This window comes from Eleutherodactylus coqui, chromosome 8 (assembly GCF_035609145.1).
Source record: "Eleutherodactylus coqui strain aEleCoq1 chromosome 8, aEleCoq1.hap1, whole genome shotgun sequence".
NCBI classification, from domain to species: Eukaryota; Metazoa; Chordata; class Amphibia; order Anura; family Eleutherodactylidae; genus Eleutherodactylus; species Eleutherodactylus coqui.
In genome coordinates this window covers 129,167,891-129,175,329 of record NC_089844.1, presented here as the reverse complement: position 1 = coordinate 129,175,329, position 7,439 = coordinate 129,167,891, and positions in this window count along the sequence as shown.

Here is a 7,439-nt window from a genome sequence, read left to right as displayed (position 1 = left end):
CAAGAACCCCAACGGTCCTTCTCAGGGCCACATCTAATAGTGTGCAGTACTGTGTTAGCACTGTATTTATTTATTTTTTTTCAAAATTGGATCTGCAGAGCATTGCGCCCTGCAATAGGGACAGAAGTGGTGGTTAGGCAGGGAGAGTGTTAACAGTGAGTGTAGGCTTCAAGAACCCCAACGGTCCTTTCTAGGGCCACATCTATCCGTGTGCAGTACTGTCCAGGCTGCTATTAGCAGTGTTACATTTTTTTTTTTTTTCTCAAAACCGGCTGTGCAGACCATTGCACCCGGCATTAATACTACAGGGATAGAATTGTGTAGGCAGGGCCAGAAGACATACATTATTCATTGAATAGACGCAGTGTGGCTTTTCCTTTGAAAAACAAGGGAAAAAATTCTATTTTGCCTGCCTCTGACAGTCCTCAGGGCTCTGGGTACGTGTGTGCTGCGTGCAGAACGTTAAAAAAAATCAAACGCAGCCAGCTACGTTTTACTGCAGGCTTGCGCCAATTTTTTTCCTGCATGGGAAATCCCTGATCTGCTGTAGGGAATAACTTTGCATCACTGCAGTTCTCTGACACATTTGCAGGGCCACAACACAGTTATTAAACTTAGTAGTATTCATTGAATACATGCAGTGTGGCTTGTCCTTTGAAAAACAAGGGAAAAAATTCTATTTTGGCTGCAGGCTTGCGCCAATTTTTTTCCTGCATGGGAAATCCCTGATCTGCTGTAGCGAATAACTTTGCATCACTGCAGTTCTCTGACACATTTGCAGGGCCACAACACAGTTATTAAACTTAGTAGTATTCATTGAATACACGCAGTGTGGCTTGTCCTTTGAAAAACAAGGGAAAAAATTCTATTTTGGCTGCAGGCTTGCGCCAATTTCTTTCCTGGCTTGGAAATCACTGGTAATACAGCATGCTGAGGGGTAGGGGTAGGCCTAGAGGACGTGGACGCGGCCGAGGACGCGTAGGCCCAAGTGAGGGTGTGGGCACAGGCCGAGCTCCTGATCCAGGTGTGTCGCAGCCGACTGCTGCGCGATTAGGAGAGAGGCACGTTTCTGGCGTCCCCACATTCATCGCCCAATTAATGGGTCCACGCAGGAGACCTTTATTAGAAAATGAGCAGTGTGAGCAGGTCCTGTCGTGGATGGCAGAAAGTGCTTCGAGCAAGCTATCATCCACCCAGAGTTCTGCGCCGTCCAGTGCTGCAAATCCGAATCCTCTGTCTGCTGCTCCTCCTTCCTCCCAGCCTCCTCACTCCACTACAATGACACATGCTCAGGAGCGGGAAGACTCCCAGGAACTGTTCTCGGGCCCCTGCTCAGATTGGGCAGCAGTGGTTCCTCTCCCACCAGAGGAGTTTATCGTCACTGATGCCCAACCATTGGAAAGTTCCCGGGGTCCGGGGGAAGAGGCTGGGGACTTCCGCCAACTGTCTCAAGACCTTTCAGTGGGTGAGGAGGACGATGACGATGAGACACAGTTGTCTTGCAGTGAGGTAGTAGTAAGGGCAGTAAGTCCGAGGGAGGAGTGCACAGAGGATTCGGAGGAAGAGCAGCAGGACGATGAGGTGACTGACCCAACCTGGTGTGCAACGCCTACTCAGGACAGGTCTTCAGAGGGGCAGGCAAGGGCAGCAGCAGGGCAGGTTGCAAGAGGCAGTGCGGTGGCCAGGGGTGGAAGCAGGGCCAGACTGAATAATCCACCAACTGTTTCCCAAAGCGCACCCTCGCGCCATGCCACCCTGCAGAGGCCGAGGTGCTCTAAGGTCTGGCAGTTTTTCACAGAGACGCCTGACGACCGACGAACAGTGGTGTGCAACCTTTGTCGCGCCAAGATCAGCCGGAGAGCCACCACCAACAGCCTCACCACCACCAGCATGCGCAGACATATGATGGCCAAGCACCCCACAAGGTGGGACGAAGGCTGTTCACCGCCTCCGGTTTGCACCGCTGCCTCTCCCCCTGTGCCCCAACCTGCCACTGAGATCCAACCCCCCTCTCCGGACACAGGCACTACCGTCTCCTGGCCTGCACCCACACCCTCACCTCCGCTGTCCTCGGCCCCATCCACCAATGTCTCGCACCGCACAGTCCAGCCGTCGCTAGCGCAAGTGTTGGAGCGCAAGCGCAAGTACGCCGCCACGCACCCGCATGCTCAATCGTTAACCGTCCACATAGCCAAATTTATCAGCCTTGAGATGCTGCCGTATAGGGTTGTGGAAACGGAGGCTTTCAAAGCTATGATGGCGGCGGCGGCCCCGCGCTACTCAGTTCCCAGTCGCCACTACTTTTCCCGATGTGCCGTCCCAGCCCTGCACGACCACGTCTCCCGCAACATTGTACGCTCCCTCACCAATGCGGTTAGTGGCAAGGTCCACTTAACTACGGACACGTGGACAAGCACAGGCGGGCAGGGCCACTATATCTCCCTGACGGCACATTGGGTGAATTTAGTGGAGGCTGGGACAGAGTCAGAGCCTGGGACCGCTCACGTCCTACCCACCCCCAGAATTGCGGGCCCCAGCTCGGTGGTGGTATGTTCGGCGGTGTATGCTTCCTCCACTAAAGCACCCTCCTCCTCCTCCTCCTCCTCAACCTCTGTCTTGCAATCTAGATGTGTCAGCAGCAGCAGGACGTCGCCAGCAGTCGGTGTCGCGCGGCGTGGCAGCACAGCGGTGGGCAAGCGTCAGCAGGCCGTGCTGAAACTACTCAGCTTAGGAGATAGGAGGCACACGGCCCACGAACTGCTGCAGGGTCTGACAGAGCAGACCGACCGTTGGCTTGCGCCGCTGAGCCTCCAACCGGGCATGGTCGTGTGTGACAACGGCCGTAACCTGGTGGCGGCTCTGCAGCTCGGCAGCCTCACGCACGTGCCATGCCTGGCCCACGTCTTTAATTTGGTGGTTCAGCGCTTTCTGAAAAGCTACCCATGCTTGTCAGACCTGCTCGTAAAGGTGCGCCGGCTCTGCGCACATTTCCGCAAGTCCCACACGGACGCTGCCACCCTGCGCACCCTGCAACATCGGTTTAATCTGCCAGTGCACCGACTGCTGTGCGACGTGCCCACACGGTGGAACTCTACGCTCCACATGTTGGCTAGGCTCTATGAGCAGCGTAGAGCTATAGTGGAATACCAACTCCAACTTGCGCGGCGCAGTGGGAGTCAGCCTCCTCAATTCTTTTCAGAAGAGTGGGCCTGGTTGGCAGACATCTGCCAGGTCCTTCGAAACTTTGATCAGTCTACCCAGGTGGTGAGCGGCGATGCTGCAATCATTAGCGTCACCATTCCTCTGCTATGCATCTTGAGAAGTTCCCTGCAAACCATAAAGGCAGCCGCTTTGCGCTCGGAAACAGAGCCGGGGGAAGACAGTATGTCGCTGGATAGTCAGAGCACCCTCCTGTCTATATCTCAGCGCGTTCAGGAGGAGGAGGAGGAGCATGAGGAGGATGAGGAGGAGGGGGAAGAGACAGCTTGGCCCACTGCTGACGGTACCCATGCTGCTTGCCTGTCATCATTTCAGCGTGTATGGCCTGAGGAGGAGGAAGAGGAGGAGGAGGAGGAGGATCCTGAAAGTGATCTTCCTAGTGCGGACAGCCATGTGTTGCGTACAGGTACCCTGGCACACATGGCTGACTTCATGTTAGGATGCCTTTCTCGTGACCCTCGCGTTACACGCATTCTGGCCACTACGGATTACTGGGTGTACACACTGCTCGACCCACTCTATAAGGAGAACCTTCCCACTCTCATTCCCGAAGAGGAAAGGGGTTCGAGAGTGTTGCTATACCACAGGACCCTGGCGGACAAGCTGATGGTAAAATTCCCATCCGACAGCGCTAGTGGCAGAAGGCGCAGTTCCGAGCGCCAGGTAGCAGGGGAGGTGCGGAGATCGAGCAGCATGTACAGCCCAGGCAGTGCAACAGTCTTTAAGGGCCTGGACAGCTTTATGGCTCCCCAGCAAGACTGTGTCACCGCTCCCCAGTCAAGGCTGAGTCGGCGGGAGCACTGTAAAAGGATGGTGAGGGAGTACGTAGCCGATCGCACGACCGTCCTCCGTGACGCCTCTGCCACCTACAACTACTGGGTGTCGAAGCTGGACACGTGGCCTGAACTAGCGCTGTATGCCCTGGAGGTGCTTGCTTGTCCTGCGGCTAGCGTCTTGTCGGAGAGGGTGTTTAGTGCGGCTGGGGGAATCATCACAGATAAGCGTACCCGCCTGTCAACCGACATTGCCGACAGGCTTACACTCATCAAGATGAACAAAGCCTGGATTTCCCCAGACTTCTCTTCTCCACCAGCGGACAGCAGCGATACCTAAGCAATACGTAGGCTGCACCCGCGGATGGAAGCATAGTTCTCTCTCACCATCCAAAACGGGGACATTTCTGCTTCATCAATCTGTGTATAATATTCCTCCTCCTCCTCCTGCTCCTCCTCCTGAAACCTCACGTAATCACGCTGAACGGGCAATTTTTCTTAGGGCCACAAGGCTCACTCATATAATTTTTCTAAAAAATTTTTATACGTTTCAATGCTCTGAAAAGCGTTGGAACTTTAACTTGAACCAATTTTTCGTTAAACTGGGCTGCCTCCAGGCCTAGTTACCACTTAAGCCACATTAACCAAAGCGATTAATGGGTTTCACCTGCCATCTTGGTTGGGCATGGCCAATTTTTACTGAGGTACATTAGTACTATTGGTACACCAATTTTTTTGGGCCCTCACCTACAGTGTAATCATAGCAATTTCTATGTTCTTCGCCTGCACTCATGGTACAGAAAGGTGTGTGGGGTTGGCCTACACTTTAGCTACATAAATGTAACTTGGGCCTTGGCTATACTGCAGCTACTGAAATGGAACTAAGACTGCGCTCCCACTATACTGCTGCCTTGGAATTGTTCCTGGGGCCTGTGTAGGCTGCTACTATTACTTAAATGGAACTTAGACTATGCTCCTCCTATACTGCTGCTTCGGAATTGTTACTGGGGCCTGTCTTGAGTGCTACTATTACTGAAATGGAACTAATACTGTGCTCCCCCTATAATGCTGCTAGTGATATGTTAGTGGGGCCTGTCCTAATGCTACGGCTGAAATGTTACGAATTCTGGGCTCTGCCTATACCGCTGCTAATGGTATGTCTCTGGGGTGTGGAAACAGAGGCTTCCCAAAGACATGATGGCGGCGAGGCCATTTCCCACCAACGCGGTTACTGTTAAGGTGCATATAACCACGGACACGTGGAGAGGACACGTAGTGCCTCAAAAACATCCCCCTCCTCCTCCAACAATGAAAACATTCTTGGCAAATGCCTTTGCATTGGTTCGTCTGGTGGCAGTCCAAGAATTTCACCTTTACCGACACAACAAGAGAGCCCCCCCACCATCCCCCCGCCACGGCCCACTTAATCCTGGCCACATTCCGAAAACCAACAAAATACAACCGTGCTACTAGGTCCGCAGTCACCACCACATTACCACCAACGCGGTTACTGTTAAGGTACATATTACCAGTCTGACTGGGGCATACAGACACCTTGACAGAATGAATAGTGTGTGGCACATAGGTTCCCCACTGCTATGCCCACGTGTGCAGCTCCTGATGGATGTGGCACAGGATTGGATTTCTCATTGCTTCTGTACAGCATTGTGGGCTATCGCCCCACCACTTTTAAAGAGGGTCGCTGCCTAGCCGTGCCAACCCTCTGCAGTGTGTGCCTGCAGTTCCTCCTCATGGCAGACGCACTTATAAATAGACATGAGGGTGGTGTGGCCGAAGGGCAGCTGAAGGCTGCGCAGGGACAGTTTGGTGTGCGCTGTGGACACTGTGTCGTGCAGGGGGGAGGGGGGTTGGGCAGCATGTAACCCAGGAGAAGTGGCAGCGGAGTGTCATGCAGGCAGTGATTGTGCTTCGTTGTAGCTAGTGTGGTGCTTAGCTAAGGTATGCCATGCTAATGAGGGCTTTTCAGAAGTAAAAGTTGTTGGGAGGGGGGGGCCCCACTCTTGCCGGTATTGTGGCTTAATAGTGGGACCTGTGAACTTGAGATGCAGCCCAACATGTAGCCCCTCGCCTGCCCTATCCGTTTCTGTGTCGTTCCCATCACTTTCTTGAATTGCCTAGATTTTCACACATGAAAACCTTAGCGAGCATCGGCGAAATACAAAAATGCTCCGGTCGCCCATTGACTTCAATGGGGTTCGTTACTCGAAACGAACCCTCGAGGATCGCGATAAATTCGTCCCGAGTAACGAGCACCCGAGCATTTTGGTGCTCGCTCATCTCTAGTTATAAACTACTGATGGCCTATCCTCAGGTTAGGTCATCAAGAGTAGATGAGGGGGTCTGCCACCCTGGAACCCTATTGATCAGCTGTTCTCTGGGCTGATGTGCACAAACACAAACACCCTCTACAGTATATATGGAAACTCACAATGATGAAATTGGGTATTTGGACATGGATACCTCCTCCTCTTGATATTTGTATGACAATGGCTCTGAGGATTTCAGCCCAGTGACTAACAGTAGGCAGGGTACCGTTGGCTATCATGTGGAGGTTTGTGTGACCTTCCAAGGTTATGCCTCACCAGACCATCACTGACCCACCACCAAACCAGTCATGCTGGATATGTTGTAGTCATGGAGTATCCACAATCTTTCATGTCTGTCCCTGGTGCTCAATGGGAATCTGCTGTCATCTGTGAAGAGAATAGGTGATAAATAGGTTCTCTGGCAAATGTGAATCAAGCTACATGGTGCTGGGCTGTGACAACAGACCCTACTATAGGACATTGGGCCCTCATGGAGTTACAGTTTTGTAAGAACCATGCAGACCAGTAGCTCACAGGAGGTCATTATTTTCATCTCTGGCAGTGCTCCTCCTGTTCCTCCTTGCACAAAGGAACAGATACTAGTCCTGTCCACCTCTCCTCATGTAATGGCCCATGTCTTGGTATCTGCTCCATGTTCTTGAGACTGTGTTGGGAGACACAGCAAACCTTCTTGTGACGGCACTTATAGATGTGCCATCATGGAGGAGCAGGACTACCTGTACATCCTGATTGGGCTGCAGGTACCTCCTCATGTACCAGTAGTGCCAAGGACACTGGCAAAGTGCAAAGCTAGAGAAGAATCAGTCAGAAAGGATAAGGGCAGAGCAATTGTCTCCATTCCCTTTTTGGGGGTGTCTTGCTGTGGCCTCTCCTGCGCTCCTCATCTCATTTTCATTTGCACCAAATCAGGGGAAATTGATTCTCAATCACTTCTGCTTGCTAACTGGACTCCTTGTTCCTACTCATTGCACATCATAAGTATGTACTGTGTATTACTGCTGCAGGTCAGCCATGCTCTTTTATGCAAATTATGCCCCAAAATGTCAGCCCCGTTTTTCAGCAACTTGTGTGCAAGTATCATACTGTGCAGGTCTCTTCC